We start from the raw sequence: 10,062 nt of genomic DNA, 5'->3' as shown, positions 1-10,062 counted from the left end.
TATTGTAGGTATTAACACCTACTGTACACTTGGCAGTTTCCCCATCCGACTTTCCACCTTGGTGATTATTGCTTTTGCTTTACAGAATATATTAAGTTTATGCACCTCTATTTATCAATTCTTGTGTTTATTTCCTGGGCCATTGGAGCCCTTTTCAGAAAGGCCTTGCCTGTTCCTATATATTGAAATATTTTACCTGTTTTTTTTTTTCTAGCGATTTCAGTGTTTCATGTCTTGTTTTAACCCCTTTGGTCCACTTTGAATTGATTTTTGTGCAACGTGAGGGACAGGAATCAGGTTTCATTCTTTAATATGTGGACATCCAGCCATTTCTCAATATTGAAAGAGCATGGGGGGGGGGGCTTTTCATCCTGTATGGTCTTCAGTTTCTTCAGTGTTCTAATGCTTTCGATGTATAGACCTTTTATCGCTTCTGTCAGTCTTATTCCATGGCAGTTTTTGTTGTGTTGTTTTTGTTTTTAGTTTTTGAAGCTATTGAAACTTGAGATTTTAAAAAATGATTTCTTTGTAGGCTGGTTCTATATGCTAGTCCCACTACTAGCATATAGAAAGGTTATTGACTTTTTGTATGTTGCACGAGGGCTGTGCATATGTGTTATCTGTCTACATATGTACGTATATGCTTGTGTGTGAAAATGTGCATGCACGTGGGTATGGGTTGGCAGGTGTGATGTATAGGGTATGTGTGGGTAGTATATGTACATGTGTGCATACATACATGAGGGCATGCATGTATGTATGTGTATGATATACGCATGTGTTTGAAGGTGTGCATGCATGTAGGTATGGAGTAAGTATGTGATGTGTGTGGGTGTGCATGTGTATGTATGGGTGTATATGTTTATGAGGGCATGCATGTGTGTATGTGTGTGTGTGGTATGTATGTGTGTGGTTGAAAGTGGGAGCGATAGTTTAAAAAGATTTGGCTTTAAAAAGAGATCTCCTCTACAGTGGAAATCAAGTCCAGGATCATATGACTTTGAGTTGATGGAAGGACAGATGTTTGTGGAAATCTGTTGCAGTTCTCAGAGAAACAGGAAGTGAGGCATCTGTTTAAGGATATGAGGGAAAGTGCTAAAGGTCTGAGGAAAGAGGTTAAGAATGTTGAATAAGAGGGTGAAGAGAGAAAGGACCAAAATGTACAGCTGGATTCCTTCTGAGTACTTTGGGGTCATTTGAAGTTCAAGGTCACAAATTCAAGATGGGAACTGTGTTTTTTTTCTTACTCATATTCAGCCACAACATGAAAATGGAGGGATTTGAGCATGGAGATTTAACCAGAGCTTCAGTTTTGTCCAGTGACTATCACCATGGTAATCAGAGGAAGGGGAGTCGATGGTATGTCACAGGTGTAATATCTGACAGTGGGGTTTAAGCTGGTGAGGCCAGGCCTGGTGAGACCCTCCCAGGCATGCAGGATGGTGATGGAGTGAGAGGCTCAAGGTGTGAGCCTGGTACAGTTGAGGCACCATTGGATTCAAGTTACAAAAGAGAGCTGGACTCAGAAAACCTGTAAAAAGATTCAGTTTGTCTTCAATAGGACGCTCTCTGTGACAAGTCTGCGTGGCGAGTCCTGAAGTTATGGAATCTCTCCAAGTATTTCATTCCTTCCTGCTTCATGAGTTTCGCTACTCTGACCCCAATGTTATTTTCCAGAATGGGCATAAATTCTAAGCCAAAATCATCAAGAAGGCAGCTAAGGCTTCAATTTCTCAAAGGCGTGTTTGGAATACGAGCATGCACCGGATGAAGTAATCCTGAGTGTTGACTGTGTTTGGGCACCCTGCACCAAGCTCTTCATTAGTGACTTACTTGCTGACAAGGACCAGGCACCTTTGCAAGAGTCTCTCCACTTCCCTTCTCAGAGCCTGCTTCATTTGACCTAATACCACTACTCTGCTCTGCCACTTTGGTCAAAGGAAAGAGTTCCCGCTCTGTGCTGCGTGTTCTTTCTTTCCTTGGGAAGTTTGAGTCAGGTTCTCTTAATCTCATATTTATAATAGAGCTCACACTCTTCCAGATATTTAGCTCCAGTCAGGGTGCTAGATAACCACTTAAAAAAAAAAAAAAGAAGAAGAAAGATTAGGTTGACAAGACAAACTACCAGAAGCAAAGGAGCTTTGTCCAGTGGAGTGACAACGGGCATATGAACCACTTTGTCCAGTGGAGTGACAATGGGCATATGAACCACTTTGTCCAGTGGAGTGACAACAGGGAAGGCCTCATGCTCACGAGGAGTTGGCCAACACAATCTGGACACACAAAATTGACTCTATGGGGCTCTGTGTGCTTCTGCTGGTTCGGTAGTTTTTGCTTTTTGTGGCTACTGGTAATGGTGGTGGCTATTTTTGTTTGGTTGGTTTTTGGAGTGAGAAAGAATGTGACATTGGGTGGGTAGTGTGAGAAGAGTTAGGGGCAGAGAACTACAATATATTTTAATTAAACGTTTTAAATAAAAAAAATGGTTGTTTTTCTACGAAGAAGATATAATTTTATCTTTTTAGCACAAAAGTCAGTGTCAGTGACTCTCTGTGGTTAGATCTATTGTGAACACTTTATAATTTTTGTTACATTTTATTTATTTGTGCATGGCTGACACCTGCCATGATGCAAGGGTAGAGGTCAGAGAACAACCTGCTGGAGTCAGTTCTCTCTACCACCTGGGTGCCAAGGACTGAGTTCAGGCATGGCAGCTTTCATCTTTATCCACTGAGCTGTCTTGCCTGGGCTTCATATGCTCTTTTATTAGCAAGACTGACATATATAAAGAATACATACAGAGACCAGTCACTTTATCTCACCCAAGAGTTATCTCACCCAAGAGATAGTCATCTCCTCTATTATCCATAACCAAAGAAAGTTTGCTGTTATAAAACGTTTTCAGTTCCTGGCCCTCTCACAGGTTGGCCACAAACCATGCCTGAGCAGTTTTGCTCAGACGCCTACGGTATCTTTGAGGTTCAGACCAAAGCACGCCCAATGTCATAACGTTATAGTAGATTTGTTAATAATTGACTATGTTTGGCCACATATAGGACTCTCAGATCTATGCAAAATTGGTAAGGAATGCACAGAAGAGCTGGGGAAATGCTTGATGTGGAACAGAAAGACCTAAGGCTGATCAATCAGAACCGTATAGGAAAACTAGGCACACTGATACACTCATTCACACACTGGCACACACACTACACACTCACACACTGGCACACACATTAGCACACTTACACACTCATTTACACTCTGGCACACTAACACACTGGCACACTAAGTCACACACTGGCACACTCAGTCACACACTGGCATACTCATACACTGGCACACTCAGTCACATGCTGGCACACTCACATGCTGGCACAATCACTCACACACTGGAACACTCACACACTGACATTACTCACTCATACACTGGCGCATTTACTCACACTGTCACACTCACTCACACGCTGACACACACACTCACACACTGGCACACACATACACTGGCACATTCATTCACATACTGGCACACTCACTCACACACTGGCACACTCACACTGGCATGCACAGAATTCCATATAGTCACTGGAACAGGAAAGAAAGGAGAACCCTGGGCTCACTGGCTAGGTTGTCCAGTTGAATCAGTGAGCTGCAGAGCTGGTGAGAGGCCATGGCTAAAAAAATAATAATAATAATAATGTGTAGATCAACTGAGAAAGGCACCTAACATCAGCCTCTGACCCTCACACACACATGCTTACACATGTGCACATGAACCTGCACATAGATGTACACACACAGGAACACACACAAACACAAACACCAAAGAAATGGAAAGAAGACTACAATCAAAGCTTGTGGCATCAGGGTAAAAAGGACCAATGTGTTCTTATTAAAGCCTGAAAAGTTACATTTTCAATGGCACATGCTTATGAATACATGTTATGGAATACTGAGGTTGATCCATTTTGTTAAAACAGTTTAACTAAAGCACAATTCTTAAAGAAGAAGACAATGTAAAAAGAAGAAAACGGAGGGCTGAAGATATGACTCAGCAGCTGAAAGTACTTCCTGCTCTCCCAGAGGAAAGGAAGTTGAGTTCCTACCACCCACTCTGGGACACACTTCCTGCAACTCCAGCTCCAGGGGAACCGGGTTCCTCTCTGGCCCCCAAGAGTGCCGCACACATGTGGCATGCACTCACAGATACACACACACACACACACACACACACACACACACACACACACACGGAAGGTCATGTAATAGGTAATGTATATTGTACATCGCAGGAACAGGGATGTCAAATGAGGATATTGGCTTCCCCGTGGTATTTGTATACTGGGACTAAGAAACTGGTGGTTGAATGTTTAATTAGAATTAAGGGCAACACAGCATGAAGACTCACAAAAAGCTGAAAGTAGGAAGATTACGAGGGAGGAAATGAGATAAGTAATAAGCCTAAAGTAAGAAAGATAGCAAGGTGAAAAATGATTCAACTTCTCGGAGAAGTGGCTTTGTAATATTTATCAAGTAATTAAAATATTAATATCCCTTGACCCAGTTATTTTACATCTCAGAAGATAACCTAAGGGGAAAATACTAAAATCTGAAAAATAGCCATGCTTCACTCACTCTGTATGTAGTTTAAAAGGAAAAAAATCAGAAATGGCTGCCTTAATGTATAATCTTGAAAATGATAAAACATCAGCTTACAGGATGAAAGCGGTTATTTAAAAAAATTTTTTTGTAAGATATATGAAGGCATGAGAATCTTGCTATGCTAGAGGGCTAGCCATCCATATATCCACAGAGAAAAATGTGTGTGATGTGGGATCAGTGGATGTTTATAATGATATGCTGCGGTGGAAAAACACAAAGCTAAAATTAAGAGGTTGCTTCTGGGCAGACATTACTCAGATTCTGCTCCATAAAGTGGATTCTGAGGATAAAGCAGAGGGTGACTGCAAAGGCTGCAGATGACACTAGGGATACAGCCCCTTAACTAGTGTTTCCCAGACATGCTCATAGAACCTTAGGGGGAGAAAGAAAGGTGTTTCCCTTATTTTTGTACTAAATCTGCAAATGGGTTTTGTTTAATGAGGCAAACTCTGATAAGATTTACAAAAGACAAAACGATGTAAAGAGAATTCTATTGCAGAACCACTATATGTTTGGACTGAAGATGATAAAAATAGCACAAAATTTGTATAGAAAAAAATATAACATCACATCATATAAAAATGTGTCCCATACATGTGCAGGCAGAGAATTCACTAAACAGTTACCTGCTTCTGGGCAGTGATCTTAAGGTGAGAGCACCCTGCCCCTCCAGTTCCCTTACACTCATCTGTAGGGTAAGATTTTTTTTCCCTGTAAACCCAGAAATTATTTTTTTAAATGTAATACATCAGACACAGAAAGACACTTACGATGTCTCAGATGTGCCCTTTTCAAATTGGTAGAAATTAAAGGCAGAGTGGTTGTTCCCAGAGGTCAGGAGAAACAGAGGGGAAGCGAGGTATGGTTCGCACACCTTTAGTCCCAACACTTGGAAGGCAGAGGCCGGTGAGTTCGAGGCCAGCTTGGTTTACATACTGAGTTCGAGGCCAGCTTGGTTTACATAGTGAGTTCCAGGACAGCCAGGGCTATAGAGAGAGACCCTGCCTCAAAAAAGCAAAACCAAACCCAAAACTTGGCAACCAAACAAACAAAAGAGAAAAGAAGGGAGGAGAAAGACTCTGTGCTCAGCACAGCAGGGAGGAGAATGGCTCTGTGACCAGCACAGAGTTACCACCAGGAGCTGCGCTTCCCACCGTAGCGTTCTACGGTGCTGCTGCTGAGCGGATGACCGTGGGAACCATTTTGAAAGCGTTTTGAATGTTTTTAAGCTTTCGTACGCGTGTACACTATAGTTGAACATGCTAGCCCTCACACCTGCCAGTCCTCCTTCCCTTCTCCCTCCCTCCTCCTGCTAGCCTCCTTAATGCGAGCTGAACTGCTAGGTATTGCAAGAGATAGCCACACTCAGTCTGACTTAAACATTACACAATCTATACCACACTCCACTCATGTGCACACTTTTTCTACGCAGCTGAATAAATTTGCACTTACTTTTTTAAGTGTTATATTTTCCTCAAATGTTAATTACTTTGATGATCTCTTTTTTAAAAAAATCAAAACAAAATCTATACCATTATGTGTCAAACACACATGCTTTCCCTTCTCCTTCACTGAAGCATCTCTGCTGTCCAGTCTGACATAAACATTCATGATTTCCCACAATGGTCTCTCTATGCGCATTGCTAATAGTTAACTCAAAATTAGGGCAGACATTCATACAGTACATGAGTAGGCTAATCTGGTTTTAAAAGACAGGTAATTTTGATTTTTTTTAAAAAATCACTCTGAAATACAGAAATAAAACACTTCACAATGTTATTATGCATTCTAAAAAAAATATAATTTCACGGAAGCTCAATGTAGAAAGATGTCTATCAGAAGCTGACAGCACAGCCAGGAAGGGGAACGTAGGAAGGCTGGGTAGTGGGTGCTAGCTATAGCTAGATAAAGAAACAAGAAGCTCTGATGTGTCTTTATTGCCCAGTAGGGTGAATATGGCCTGCCGTTATGTACTGCACTGATCAATGAGCTGAAGGAAAGATTATGGTCGTTTCTCCTGTGAAGAAATAAGGAATGTTTGAGGGGACAGATAGACTAAACCAGAAAACATGACTAAGGCAACTCTTATTAGGACAACATTTAATTGGGGCTGGCTTACAGTTTCAGAGGTTTAGTCCATTATCATCATGGCAGGAAGCATGGTAGCATGCAGGCAGACATGTTACTAGAGAAGGAGCTGAGAGTTCTATATCTTGATCTGCAGGCAGAAGAAGGGAATGTGTACCACACTGGTGTAGCTTGAACACAGAAGACCTCAAAGCCTGCCCTGATAGTGACACACTTCCTCCAACAAGGCCACACCCACTCCAACAAGGTCATGCCTCCTAACAGTACCCCTCCTTATAGGCCAAGCATTCCTACACATGAGTCTATGGGGGTCATTCCTATTCAAACCCCACAGGAACTTTATTAATGTGCATGAGTTTTAATACATTTAATTTAAAATTGCATTATAATCAATTAACTAAGTGAAACTGGAATGCAGACACGACCATTTCTTCTTTTACACAAGTTTCAAGTAATTTCTACCCTCAACTTTAAGTAAATTTTTTTTAAACTAACATGTATTGCAAATTTAAAATGTTCACTTTTGGGTGAACTTTAAGAGATTCCCATGATGGATAATTTAGATGAATTGTTATGGATTTAAGGATTACTTTCAAACTGCAGTGAAGCGCTAATCAATAAAGCAAACTCTCACCTGTCAATCATGCTGCTTCAATATGGGTTCTTAAACCTTTTCTTTGTTAGTATCTGTACCTGCTCCGAGTTTTTGTGTTAAGTTTGGGTCTTTAGCAATCGTTCTTTTCTCTCACTATCTGAAATTGGTAGTCAGTGAGGACGTAACTTATCTGTCTTTGAAAAGCCACAGTAACCATACTGTATATATATATTTTTTGACTCCATGTCTCCTGCAGATGGCTTCACACAGGGAGGAAGACACTGTAATTATGATGAGCTAGTTAACCCAATGCAACGAGAAAGAGATAGTGTTTGGTAATGATAACGCATGTATGTGGCATTGCAACTTGAAATTATACTTAAGCTTAAGTTCTGACTCTACAACTAGGATTCATGTTGTTTGGCAGCTTTTTAAAAACCCATAACTAAAGATTTAAAAACTACTTTAAGTTTTTGTCTCTGTCTCTTTGTCTCTGTCTCTCTCTTTCTCTGTCTCTGTGTCTGTGTCTGTGTCTGTGTCTGTCTCTGTCTTTCTCTGTAGGCTTAGATTTTTCAAAACCTACATTTAATAAGGGTTCTCAGGTGCATAGATCTCCCTCCCTCCCCCTTTCTAGGTAAATGAGATAAGATAGTAAATAGGGGCTGTGGACCTGTTTAGAAGTATTTCTTTGGGGTGATTCCAATCTCTGTCAGGATACCAGCAATCCCGTTCAGTAGTGTCAGGTTACAAACACGAATCAGCAGCAGTGACACCATCCAGCAGAAACAGCCAGGCCTCCACCAAATCCACAGAGCCAGAGTCAGCGGGAGCAACCAACAAAGTGAAGATCAGTGAAGACTGGAAACTAATGTTACAAGGCTAATTATGCAAGAGCACCGCCACTGTTTGTTTAGTCCTATTTATACTCTCTCTAAACAGTCAGTTGTCCTCCCATGGGTCTTAGCAAAATACCACGTGAATCTGCATCACCTGATATATCCAGAAACTTACTTCATCTCTCTCCCTCTCTGTGTCTCCTGTGTGTGCGTGCGTGTGTGTGTGTGTGTGTGTGTGTGTGTGTGTGTGCAGATGCTCATAGAGGCCAGAAGAGGTCTTCTGATCTGGAACTAGAGTTACAGAAACTTGTGAACTACCCTATGTGGGTCCTGTGGACTGAAGTCATCTCCTGTGCAGGAGGCCTATGACACGCATGGAGGTCAGCCAACAACATTGTAACAATGGTTCTCTCCTTCCACCATCATGGGGGTCCAGAGGTTCAAACTCAAGTCACCAGGCTTGCGTGACAAGTGCCTTTATCCACTGGCCCATCTTACCAGCTCTTATACCAGTGGCTCTCAACCCTCCTAATGCTATGACCCTTGAATACAGTTCCTCATGTTGTGGTGACCCCAGCCATAAAATTATTTCACTGCTGCTTCAAAACTGTATTTTAATTACTTTTATAAATCAGAGTGTACATAATTGTATTTTCTGCCGATCTTAAATCCTGTGAAAGGGTCATTTCATTCCCAAAGGTGTGGGGACCCACAGGGTGAAAAAGACTGCAGTAAGCTCCATTCCCCCCTCCCAACCCCAGGGGGAAAATGTTGTATACAAAGTATTTGGGGAAATAAGCCACTAAACTGAGAGTTCCTGGGTTTTATAAGGACTTTCAAACTTCAGATAATAGAAGAAGTTGAAATGAAATAAGTATAAAGTAAACTTAAAATCATAAAAATGATTTAAAAGGACACAAAACACAGGAAAATATCCTAGTTTAGTTTCTGTTGCTGTGATGAACACCATGATCAAACCAAGTTGGAAAAGAAAGGGCTTATTTCAACTTACAGGTTACATCAAGTGCATTACTGAAGAAATCCTAAGCAGAACCTCAAAGCAGGAACAGGGAAGCAGAAACTAAAGCGGAGACCACACATGAGAACCACCGCTGTCTGACTTACTTAGCTACCCTTGTTACACAGCAGAGGGCTGCCTGCTCAGGGAGGCACCATCTACAATGGGCTGAGCTCTTGTATGTAAGTTAGAAATCAAGAGAACACTCCACGGACATGCCCACAGGTCAGTCCAATGTAGGCAATTCTTAGAGTGAAGGTCCCTCTTCCCAAGTGTCAAGTTGTGCGATCAGCCATCATACTACGTTGATAAAAAGACCAGCATATTTGAAAGGGTCAAAATTATTTTATTTAGAAATAAAAACAGTCACTGAAAGCTCAAAGGGTGCACTTAATAGCAAATCAGACTTGACCAAACAAGAATTTGTAAACTGGAAGCCACAGAGGGAGAAAGTGGCCATAACGTCATTCAGTTAGAAATCTAGACGAGATGCTGTTGTTAGAAAAGACACCAGAGGATGAAGCACATTCTGAGAAATAACATTGGAGACTTCTGCTACCACGGCTGAAAAATACATCTCTTCACACTCAGGAAGCACAAACTGTAAGCAGGATAAATCAAAGTCTACTTCCACCCAGGTGCTTCACCCTGGACTCCATATGAGATAGGGAGAGCATGCGAGTCCACGGGAGGTATCAACAGAGGACATGTTTTTAATCAGAGTTTTGATCCCCACTTTTGGGGGAAGGTTAATTTGAAATTTGAGACATGAAGCCCTGAGTTTCCTGGAACTCTTTATGTAGATACTGTTGGCCTGGAACTCACAGAAATCTACACCTCGCCCTCCGCCTCCGCCCCCGCCCCCG

This window comes from Mus pahari, chromosome 4 (genome assembly GCF_900095145.1).
Source record: "Mus pahari chromosome 4, PAHARI_EIJ_v1.1, whole genome shotgun sequence".
In the NCBI taxonomy this organism is placed as follows: Eukaryota; Metazoa; Chordata; class Mammalia; order Rodentia; family Muridae; genus Mus; species Mus pahari.
The sequence above is the reverse complement of the archived record's forward strand: the minus strand, read 5'-3'. Positions refer to the sequence as shown.